Here is a 12766-nt window from a genome sequence, read left to right on the forward strand (position 1 = left end):
AGAATTATCATTCTTTATTCCTGATACAAATTTCTTCTGCAACAATGTAGTTTCAGTAACTTTGCATGTAATATTATGGGTCTAACCAGTTCCTTGATAAGAGTACAACTCTGGTATGGAATTTTCAAAAACACAGTCAATTCGAGATGAAGGTAAAGAAGGCAGAAGAAAACGACCTCTTTCAGTGATCATAAAAGTTACCTTTCTTTGTCCCTGGCAAACTATAAATAATTTAAACTACAACACTGTCTTTGCAGCAAAACCTTGAAAGTTTGACGAAAGAATGACTAAAGTCGGACAGATGCATCCTGCACATCCCTGGTTTATATCATCCCATCATTGGTGGCAGTGTCTTCATCAGCCTAAGCCCTAAACTCATTCATTTCTGAATCCTCATTCCCTTTCTCTCTGCAACAGGGCTCCCCTTGTCCTCACTTTCCACCCCACCATCGTCTGCATCCAAAGAATCATTCGCTGCCATTTCCGCCACCTCCAGCGTGATGCCACTATTTTTTTTTTAATTCATTCATGGGATGTGGGCGTCACTGCCAGGCGAGCATTTATTGCCCATCCCTAATTGCCCTTGAGAAGGTGGTGGTGAGCTGCCTTCTTGAACCACTGCAGTCCATGTGGGGTAGGTACACCGACAGTGCTGTTAGGAAGGGAGTTCCAGGATTTTGACCCAGCGACAGTGAAGGAATGGCGATATAGTTCCAAGTCAGGATGGTGTGTGACTTGGAGGGGAACTTGTAGGTGGTGATGTTCCCATATATTTGCTGCCCTTGTCCTTCTAGTTGGTAGAGGTCGCGGGTTTGGAAGATGCTGTCTAAGGAGCCTTGGTGCATTGCTGCAGTGCATTTTGCAGATGGTACACACTGCTGCCACTGTGCGTCGTTGGTGGAGGGAGTGAATGTTTGTAGATGGGGTGCCAGTCAAGTGGGCTGCTTTGTCCTGGATGGTGTTGAGCTTCATGAGTGTTGTTGGAGCTGCACCCATCCAGGCAAGTGGAGAGTATTCCATCACACTCCTGACTTGTGTCTTGTAGATGGTGAACAGGCTTTGGGGAGTCAGGAGGTGAGTTACTCGCCTCAGGATTCCGAGCCTCTGACCTGCTCTCGTAGCCACGGTATTTATATGGCTACTCCAGTTCAGTTTCTGGTCAATGGTAACCCCGAGGATGTTGATAGTGGGGCATTCAGTGATGGCAATGCCGTTGAATGTCTTCTCTCTTGCTGGAGATGGTCATTGCCTGGCACTTGTGTGGCACAAATGTTACTTGCCACTTATCAGCCCAAGTCTGGATATTGTCCAGGTCTTGCTGCATTTCCACACGAACTGCTTCAGTATCTGAGGAGTCACAAATGGTGCTGAACATTGTGCAATCATCAGCAAATATCCCCACTTCTGACCTTATGATTGAAGGAAGGTCATTGATGAAGCAGCTGAAGATTTTTGGGCCTAGGACACTACCCTGAGGAACTCCTGCAGTGATGTCCTGGAGCTCAGATGATTGATCTCCAACAACCACAACCATCTTCCTTTGTGCTAGGTATGTCTCCAGCCAGCGGAGGGTTTTCTCCCTGATTCCCATTGCCCTGAGTTTTGCTGGGGCTCCTTGATGCCATACTCGGTCAAATGCTGCCTTGATGTCAAGGGCAGTCACTCTCACCTCACCTCTTGAGTTCAGCTCTTTTGTCCATGTTTGAACCAAGGCTGTAATGAGGTCAGGAGCTGAGTGGCCCTGGCGGAACCCAAACTGGGCATCACTGAGCAGGTTATTGCTAAGCAAGTGCCGCTTGATGGCACTGTTGATGACACCTTCCATCACTTTACTGATGATTGAGAGTAGGCTGATGGGGCGATAGTTGGCCGGGTTGGACTTGTCCTGCTTTTTGTGTACAGGACATACCTGGGCAATTTTCCACATTGCAGGGTAGATGCCAGTGTTATAGTTGTATTGGAACAGCATGGCTAGGGACGCAGTAAGTTCTGGAGCACAGGTCTTCAGTACTATTGCCGGAATATTGTCAAGGCCCATAGCTTTTGCAGTATCCAGTGCCTTCAGTCCTTTCTTGATATCACGCCGAGTGAATCGAATTGGCTGAAGTCTGGCATCTGTGATGCTGGGGTCTTCAGGAGGAGGCCAAGATGGATCATCAACTCGGCACTTCTGGCTGAAGATCGTTGCAAATGCTTCAGCCTTATCTTTCGCACTGATGTGCTGGGCTCCCCCATCATTGAGGATGGGGATATTTGTGGAGCCACCTCCTCCAGTTAATTGTTCAATTGTCCACCAGCATTCACGGCTGGATGTGGCAGGACTGCAGAGCTTAGATCTGATCCGTTGGTTATCGGATCGCTTAGCTCTGTCTATCGCATGCTGCTTAGGCAGTTTGGCACGCATGTAGTCCTGTGTTGTAGCTTCACCAGGTTGACACCTCATTTTGAGGTATGCCTGGTTCTGCTCCTGGCATGCCCTCCTACACTCTTCATTGAACCTGGGTTGGTCTCCTGGCTTGATGGTAATGGTAGAGTTGGGGATATGCTGGGCCATGAGGTTACAGATTGTGGTTGAGTACAATTCTGCTGCTGCTGATGGCCCACAGCGCCTCATGGATGTCCAGTTTTGCATTGCGAGATCTGTTCGAAATCTATCACACTTAGCACGGTGATAGTGCCACACAGCACGATGGACGGTATCCTCAATGTGAAGGTGGGACTTTGTCTCCACAAGGACTGTGCGGTGGTCACTCCTACCAATACTGTCATGGACAGAAGCATCTGCGGCAGGCAGATTGGTGAGGATGAGGTCAAGTATGTTCTTCCCTCGTGTTGGTTTCCCCACCACCTGCCGCAGACCCAGTCTAGCAGCTATGTCCTTTAGGACTCGGCCAGCTCGGTCAGCAGTGGTGCTACCGAGTCACTCTTGGTGATGGACATTGAAGTCCCCCACCCAGAGTACATGTTGTGCTCTTGCCATCCTCAGTGCTTCCTCCAAGTGGTGTTCAATATGGAGGTGTACTGAGTCATCAGCTGAGGGAGGGCGGTAGGTGGTAATCAGTAGGAGGCTAACTTGCCCATGTTTGACCTGATACCATGAGACTTCATGGGGTCCAAAGTCGATGTTGAGGACTCCCAGGGCAACTCCCACCCTACTGTATACCACTGTACCACCACCTCTGGTGGGTCTGTCCTGCCAGTGGGACAGGACATACCTGGGGATGGTAATGGCAGTGTCTGGGACATTGTCTGCAAGGTATGATTCCGTGAGTATGACTATGTCAGGCTGTTGCTTGACTAGTCTGTGGGACAGCTCTCCCAACTTTGACACAAGCCCCCAGATGTTAGTAAGGAGGACTTTGCAGGGTCGACAGGGCTGGGTTTGCCGTTGTCGTTTCCAGTTCCTATGTCGATGCCGGGTGGTCCGTCCGGTTTCATTCAAACGCATTTTCCCCTCCCTCCCCTGTCGGCATTCCGTAGGAATCATTCCCTCCACGACACCCTCGTCCACTCCTCCATTACCCCCACCACCTTGTCACCTTCCCAGGGCACCTTCCTCTGCAGTCGTAGGAGGTGTAATACCTGCCCATTTACCTCCTCTCTCCTCACTATCCAAGGCCCCAAACACTCCTTTCAGGTGAAGCAGCAATTTCCTTGTACTTCTTTCAATTTAGTATACTGTATTCGCTGCTCACAGTGTGGTCTCCTCTACATTGGGGAGACCAAGCGCAGACTGGGTGACCGCTTTGCGGAACATCTCCGCTCAGTCCGCAAGCAGGACCCTGAGCTTCTGGTTGCTTGCCATTTCAACACTCCCCCCTGCTCTCATGCTCACATCTCTGTCCTGGGATTGCTGCAGTGTTCCAGTGAACATCAACGCAAGCTCGAGGAACAACATTTCGTCTTTCGATTAGGCATGCTATAGCCTAGCGGACTGAACATTGAGTTGAATCATTTCAGAGCATGACGGGCGCCCCTTTTTATTTTTATTTTTAGTTATTTCTTCTTTTTCTTTTTTTATCTGTTTAGTTTGTTTCTACTGTGCCTACCCAGTGTTTTCTTCATGTTTATGCTTTGAGCCAGGGCTGTTCATTTTACTGTCAATTAATACCCTCTCTGTACTAATGCTTTGTCTTTCAACACACCATTAACATACCGTTTGCCTTTGCTCCATGACATTCTGGTCAGTTATTCTCTGTGACCTTGTCCTATCAACACCTTCTCTTTTGTTATCTCTTGCCCCATCCCCGCTTTACTTGATTCTAGCCTCTGCCAGTTCTGATGAAGGGTCACTGATCTGAAACGTTAACTCTGCTTCTCTCTCCACAGATGCTGCCAGTCCTGCTGAGTATTTCCATCATTTCTTGTTTTTATTCACTCTTTCTCTCCGCCTTTCGGACACTTCTTAAAACCTACCTCTTTGACCAAGCTGTTGGTCACCTGCCCTAATATCTTCTGTGTGAAGGCATTAGAGACGATGCAGAAACATGTACAAGAATGGTTCCAGGGATGAGGACTTCAGTTACAAGAATTGATTTGAGAAGCTGGGGCTGTTTCCTTAGAGAAGAGAAGGTCGAAAGGAAATTTTAATAGAGGTGTTCAAATTCATGAGCGGTCTTGACTGGGTCCACAGGGAGAAGTTGCTCCCATTGACAGAAGGGTCGAGAACCAGGAGACACACATTTAAAGTGAATTGCAAAAGAACCAAAGGTGATATGAAAAAAAAACCTTTACAGAGCGTGTGGTTAGGATCTGGAATGCACTGTCTGAGAGTGTGGTGGAGGCAGATTTAATCATGGCTTTCAACTGGGAATTGGATAATGATCTGAAGAAAGAAATTGCAGGGCTCTGGGAAAAAACAGAATGAAGATTCAGAAATGAATTATGGAGGGGGTGTGGTGGGAATAGCTGAGTTTCTGTTGCAGAGAGCCATCATGGTGCTGTGACCATTCTATGATTCGACAGTGTCAAAGTTTGTTTGATAACACTCCTGTGAAGCACCTTGGGATGTTTTACTGTGTTAAAGGCACTATATAAATACAAGTGTTGTTGATCAGTGTGTTTCCAGCCCAACAAGAATGGAAGCAGTGCAGGATCGAGCTCTCGGGTATAAATTGAGGCAGTGGAGCAAGTTTTAGTTGAGCATCATTTGGGCAACAGTGATCATAACAACTGGTTAAGAATAGTTCTAGAAAACAGACAAGGGACAACTCGACATAAAAATTCTTAACTAGAGGAGGACTAATTTCAATGATTCATAAAGACAACTAGCCCAGGTGGATTAGAATTGAAAATTATTAAGTAAAGCTGTAACTGAACAATGTGATGCTTTCAAATAGGAGATGGTTCAAGTACAGAGTAGACATCCCCATGAGGGGAAAGGAAGTGCATCCAAAGCCTCCTGGATGACTAAAGACAGAGATAGAATGAAACAGAAAAAAAGGAGCTTGTAGCAATATCGTTGATAATACTGTAGAGAATCGAGCTGAATACAGAAAATACAGAGAGATCTAAAACAAAATTAGGGACATGAGATTAACGGTTCACATGAAAGGGACCCTAAAAGTTTTTTATAAACATGTAGTAAGAGAGTAGTCAATGGAAGAATGAGGCTGATTGGGGACCAAAAAGTGAACTTCTTGTGGAAACAGAGGTCATGGCCGAGGTACTAAATGTTATTTCTTATCTCTGACCATTAGAGAAGAGGATGTTGCTCATCTCGCAGTAATGTAGGAGGTAGTAGCAATAAGTCGAAGAGACTTAGTAGTTGGCAGGAAAAAAGACAGAGGCGCAAGGGGAGAGCCAACTGTGCAACAGCCCCAACAAACAAATTTCTCTGCAGCACCTGTGGAAGAGCCTGTCACTCCAGAATTGGCCTTTATAGCCACTCCAGGCGCTGCTTCACAAACCACTGACCACCTCCAGGCGCGTATCCATTGTCTCTCGAGATAAGGAGGCCCAAAAGAGTAGCAATATTGAATATAATAACTTTTCACAGAATGACAGAATTGTTACAGCACAGAAGGAGACCACATGGCCCATCGTGTCTGTGCTAGCTCACCAAAGGAGCAAGTTACCTAGTGCCACTCCCCTGCTTTCTCCCCATATCCCTGCACATTCTTCCTTTTCAGATAATATTCCAATTCCCTCTTGAATGCCTCTATTGAACCTGCCTCCACCACACTCCTGGGCAGTGCATTCCAGATCCGAATCAATCGCTGCGTGAAAAAGTTTTTCCTGATGTCTCCATTGCTTCTTTTTTCAATTACTCTCAATCTGTGCCTCCTTGTTCTCGATCCTTCCATCAGTGGGAACAGTTTTTCCCTACCTGTGCAGAGTGTTTCTTAAATGGTAAGAGATTAGAAAGTGCAGATGTACAAAGGGATCTGGGAATCCTTGTCAATAAGTCACTGAAAGCTAACATGCAGGTGCAGCAAGCAATTAGGAAGGCTCATGGTATGTTTGCCTTTATCGCAAATGGATATTATTGCCATACAGGGAGTGCAACGAAGGTTCACCAGACTTGTTCCCCGGATGGCGGGACTGTCCTATGAAGACAGATGGGGGAAACTGGGCCTGTTTTCGCCAGAGTTTCGAAGAATGAGAGGTGATTTCATTGAAACGTACAAAATACGGAAAGGGATAGACAGGGTAGATGCAGGTAAGATGGTTCCCCTGGTTGGGGAGTCTAGAACCTGGGGACACAATTTCAAAATAAGGGGAAGCCACTGAGGACAGAGATGAGGAGAAATTTCCTCACTCAGAGGGTAGTGAATATTTGGAATTCTCTACCCCAGAGGGATGTGAAAGCTCAGTCATTGAATAGATTTAAAGCAGAGATTGACAGATTTCTAAATAAGGGGATATGAGGATAGTGTGCGAAAAAGGCATTGAAGTGGATGATCAGCCCTGATCACATGGAATGGTGGGGCAGGCTCGAAGGGCTGAATGGCCTACTCCTGCTCCTATATTCCGATGTTCCTATGTTCCTACTGATGCTGTTCAGACCCCTCATGATTTTGAATTCCTCTATCAAATCTCCTCTCAACTTTCTCTCTCCAAGGAAAACAGTCCCAACTTCTCCAATCTATCCACGTAACTGAAGTTCCTCATCCCTGGAAACATTACTGTGATTTTTTTCTGTACTCTCTCTGATGCTTTCACATCTTTCCTAATGTGTGGTGCCCAGAACTGGACACAGAGGCCGAACCAGTGTTTTTTACAAGTTTAACAAAACTGTATTTTTCATTCATGGGTTTTGGGCGTCGCTGGCTGGGCCTGCATTTATTGCCCATCCCTAATTGCCATTGAGAAAGTGGTGGTGAACTGCCTTGCTTTTGTTCACTTTACTCCTATCAATAAATCTTGGAGACTGTAGGCTTTATTAACCACTCTCTCAAGCTGCCCTGCCACCTTTAATGATATATGCACATCAAGGAGCCCGAACAAAACTGGACTCATTGGGAACCAGGGGGAAAACTTTCCACTGGTTGGAATCATACCGAGCACAAAGGAAGATGGTTGTGGTTGTTGGAGGTCAATCATCTGAGCTCCAGGACATCACTGCAGGGGTTCCTCAGGGTAGTGTCCTAGGACCAACCATCTTCAGCTGTTTCATCAATGACCTTCCTTCAATCATAAGGTCAGAAGTGGGGTTTTCACTGATGATTGCACAATGTTCAGCATTATTCACGTCTCCTCAGATACTGAAGCAGTCCATGCAGAAATGCAGCAAGACCTGGACAATATCCAGATTTGGGCTGATAAGTGGCAAGTAACATTTGAACCACACAAGTCCCAGGCAATAACCATCTCCAACAAGAGAGAATCTAACCATCTCCCCTTGATATTCAACAGCATTATCATCGCTGAACCCCCCAATATCAACATCCTGGGGGTCACCATTGACCAGAAACTGAACTGGACCAGCCACATAAATACTGTGCTAAAAGAGCAGGTCAGATGCTCGGAATCCTGTGGTGAGTAATTCACCTCCAGACTCCCCAGAGCCTGTTCACCAAATATTCTGCAGTGATTGGTAGAAAAATTAGAGTGGAGGTGAGGAAAAGCTTTTTCACCCAGAGGGTGGTGGGGGTCCGGAACTCACTGCCTGAAAGGATAGTTGAGGCAGAAACCCTCAACTCGTTCAAAAGGAATCTGGATATGTACCTCAAGTGCCGTATTGTGCCGGGCTACGGAACAAATGCTGAAAGGTGGGATTAGAATGGATGTATCACTTTTTGGCCGGCACAGACACGATGGGCCAAGTGGCCTTTTTATGTGCCTTAACCTTTCTACGAATGTACAAGGCACTAATCAGGAGTGTGATGGAATGCTCTCCACTTGCCTGGATGGGTGCAGGTCAAACGACACTCAAGAAGCCCAACACTATCCCGGAAAAAGCAGCCCACTTGATTGGCACACCATCGGCAAACATTCACTCCCTCCACCACCGACGCACAGTGGCAGTAGTGTGTGCCATCTGCAAGCTGCACTGCACCAAGGCTCCTTAGACAGCACCTTCCAAACCCATGACCTCTACCACCTAGAAGGACAAGGGCAGCAGATGCATGGGCACACCACCATCTGCAAGTTCCCCTCCAAGCCACACACCATCCTGTCTTGGAACTATATCGCCGTTCCGTCACTGTTGCTGGGTCAAAATCCCGGAACATCCTTCCTAACAGCACTGTTGGTATACCTGTGCCCCAAGGACTGCAGCAGTTCAAGAAGGCAGCTCACCACCACCTTCTCAAGGGCAACTAGGGATGGGCAATAAATGCTGGCCAAGCCAGCGACGCCCAGATCTCTTGAACAAATAAAAGAAAAACATATTACCTCAGGTCTCTTTGCACCTGCACCCACTTTAGCATTTAACCCTTTAGTGGCAAATGGAATTTAATCCTGAGAAGTATGAGGGGATGCACTTTGGGAGGACTAACAAGGGAATATACAATGGTCTGTAGGACCCTAAGAAGTACAGAGGGTCAGAGGAACCTTGGTGCACTTGTCCATAGATCACTGAAGGCCGCAGCACAGGTAGGACCCTGGGAAGTAAATGTCGTTTCAGGTGCCTAGGTCGATGCCAGGTGGTTCATTCAGTCTCATTCTTTTTTATTGACTTCGTAACGGTTAGATACAACTGAGTGGCTTGCTAGGCTTGCATCCTACAATCAAAGTTAATTTGCATTACCCTCTCAAATTCGATAAAAGTCTGCCCAGTCTGCTTCCAGAGGTTCTGAAATTTCTGCCTACAAGCTTCAGGAATCAACTCATAAACAGTGAGAATAGCCTTTTCTGTGCCATCTCATAATCTGCAGAAGCCTCCTCAGAAAGTATAGCGTAAACTTCATGAGCTCTGCCTATCAAACTGCTTTGTATGAGCAGTGTCCAGTTTTCTTTCAGCCATTCATCTGATTAGCTATCCTTTCAAAAAAAATCAAAAATGCCTCGACGTCCCTTTCCTCAAATTTTGGAAGGGCTTGCTCAAATTTAAATAGCTCCCCACTGGGTCCTGGGTTGGAGTCTTGTCTTTCCTCACCATAATTTTCATTGGGGTCAAAGGCAGACTTCCTTTTTAGCTCCAGCCTTTCGAATTGGAATACCCTTTCTCGCTCCCTTTTTCTCACCTGCCTCTTTTCTTTTTCCCTTTGCGATTCTGGTTCCACCTTATGAAATGTTCTTTTTCATTTTCCTCTCTCTGAAGTTTAAGTTTTCTTTTTTTCTTTTTTCCTGTTCAAGCTGCTTCATCTGCAACTGAATCTGAGCTAATTCAACTGAATTACCATCTGGATTGCCTTTTCCTTCTTCCAATTTCAAATGCTGTGCTATTACCTCAATTACGTCTGCTTTCTTAGCTCCTGGTTTAGGCTCTAACTCCAATTTTGCCCTAAATACTATTAGTCCAGCCTTGGTTAAGTTTTGCAAATCCTTCAGGGATAAATCCTCCCTCTCCAGAAACATCCAACTGACAAAGCCATTTTGAATTTCAATACGTATAGCAAAATTCACCATAAAATTCTTAATCACCTTTAACCTCAGCAAGTCTCAGCACTCGTCTGAGTCTGGGATTTTAAATCCTGCAAGAGCACCCTGAAGGACAGATGGAATATAATGTGGAAAAATACGAGGTTATCCATTTTTGCAGGAGGAATGCGCAGAGTATTTCTTAAATGGTGAGATATTCAAAAATAGATATGTACAAAGGGACCTGGGTGTCCTCATCAATAAGTCACTTATTGGTGCAGCAAGCAATTAGTAAGGCTAATGATATCGCAGGAGTATTTGAGTATAAGAGTAGCGAAGTCTTGCTTCAATTGTATCGAACCTTGGTTAGAATTCAGTAAAACTGTGTGCAGTTTTGGTACCCTTACCTTAGGAAGGATATTATTGCCACAGAGGGAGTGCAACGAAGGTTGACCAGACTTACTCCCGGGATGGTGGGACTGTCCAATGAAGAGAGATTGAGGAAACTGGGCCTGTTTTCTCTGGAGCTTTGAAGAATGATGGGTGATCTCATTGAAACCTACAAAATTCTTAAAGGGATAGACAGGGTAGATACAGGTAAGGTATTTCCCCAGGTTGGGGAGTCTAGAACCAGGGGATAAAATTTCAAAATAAGGGGGAAGCCCCTTAGGACTGAGATGTGGAGGGACGTCTTAATGGGGGAGGTGGTGGTGTAGTGGTAATGTCACAGAATAAGTAATTCAGAATCACAGGTTAATGCTCGGGGGCCTTGGGTTTGAATCCCACCATGGCAGCTGGTGGAATTTGACTTCAATTAATAAATCTGGAGTTAGAATGCCTGTCTAGTGGTGATCTTAAAACCATTGTGGATTATTGTTAAAAAAAAAACAGCAGGTTCACGAATGTCCTTTAGGGAAGGAAATCTGCTGTCCTTATCTGGTCTGGTCTGGTCTGCATGTAACTCCAGACCCACAGCAATGTGGTTGACTCTTAAAAAATGCCCTCTAAAATGGCCCAGCAAGCCACTCAGTTCAAGGGCAATTAGGGATGGGCAATGAATGCTGGCCGAGACAGAGGCACCAGCATCCCACAAATGAATAAATAAAATAAACTCAGAGTGTTGTAAATCTTTGGAATTCTCTACCCAGAGGACTGTGGAAGATCAGCTATTGAGTATGTTTGAAATGCGGATTGACAGATTTCTAACGACCAATGACATAAAGGGATATTGGGACAGTGTGTGTAATAAAAATTGAAGTGGGTGATCAGCTATGATCATATTGAATGGCAGAGCAAGCTCGATGGGCTGAATGGCCTACTTCTGTTTGCATTGCAAATGCTTCAGCCTTGCCTTTTGCACTGATGTGCTGGGTTCCCCCATCATTGAGGATGGTGATATTTGCTGAGCCCCCTCCTCCAGTTAGTTGTTTCATTGTGCACCAGCATTCATGACTGGAGGTGACAGGACTGCAGAGCATTGGCCCGATCCATTGCTTGCAGGATAGAATCATGTAATAATAGAACGTTAAGGCACAGAAAGAGGCCACTTGGCCCATCATGTTTGTGCCAGCCGAAAAACGATCCACCTATTCTAATCCCACCTTCCGGCATTTGGTCCATAGCTCTGCAGATTACTCCCTTGAGGTGCATATCCAGACTCCTTTTGATTGAGTTGAGGGTTTATGTCTCAACTACCCTTTCAGGCATTGAGTTCCAGACCCCCAGCACCCTCTGGGTGAAAAAGTTTTTCCTATTCTCCCCTCTAATTTTTCTACCAATCATTTTAAAACTATGCCCCCTTGTCACTGACCTCTCTGCTAAGGTGAACAGACCCATCATCTCCACTCTATCCAGGCCCCTCAAAATTTTGCTCTTTTCAATCAGATCTCCCCTCAGCCTTCTCTGTTCCAAGGAGAACAACCCCAGCCTCTCCAATCTGTCCTCATTGCTGCATTTTTCCAGTCCAGGCAACATCCTCGTCAATCTCCTCTGTACCCTCTCTAGTGTAATTACATCCTTTCTGTAATGAGGTGACCAGAACTGCACACAGTACTCAAGTTGTGGCCTAACCAATGAATTGTACAGTTCCAGCATAACCTCCCTGCTCTTATATTCTGTACTTCGGCTAATAAAGGAAAGGATTCCATATGCCTGCTTAACCACCTTATCGACCTGTCCTGCTACCTTCAGTGATCTGTGGACATTCACTCCAAGATCCCTCGTTTCCTCTACACTTCTCAGTATTTTCCCGTTAATGGTATATTCCTTTGCGTTGTGTGACCTTCCTAAATACATCACCTCACACTCCTCCAAGCCGAATTCCATTTGTCACTTTTCTGCCCATTTAGCCAGACCATTAATATCTTCCTGCAGCCGACTTCTATCCTCCTCGCTATCTGCCACACAGCCAGTGTCATCTGCAAACTTCTTGATCATGCCCCTTACATTTATGTCCAAATCGTTAATATATACCACAAAAAGTAGGGGACCCAGTACTGAGCCCTGCGGAAAGCCACTGGAAACAGCCCTCCAGTCGTTAAAACACCCGTCAACAATTGCCCTTTGCTTCCTGCCACTGAGCCAATTTTGTATCCACCTAGCTGCATTTCCTTGGATCCCATGGGATTTTATTTTTTTAACCAGGCTGCCAGGTGGGACCTTGTCAAAAGCCTTGCTAATATTCATGCAGACCATATCAACTGCACTATCCTCATCTATCTTCCTTGTTACTTCTTCATAAAATTCGATCAAGCTGGTCAAACTAGGTCTTCCTTTAACAAATTCATGCTGACTATCCTTC

Source organism: Heterodontus francisci, chromosome 8 (assembly GCF_036365525.1).
Source record: "Heterodontus francisci isolate sHetFra1 chromosome 8, sHetFra1.hap1, whole genome shotgun sequence".
In the NCBI taxonomy this organism is placed as follows: Eukaryota; Metazoa; Chordata; class Chondrichthyes; order Heterodontiformes; family Heterodontidae; genus Heterodontus; species Heterodontus francisci.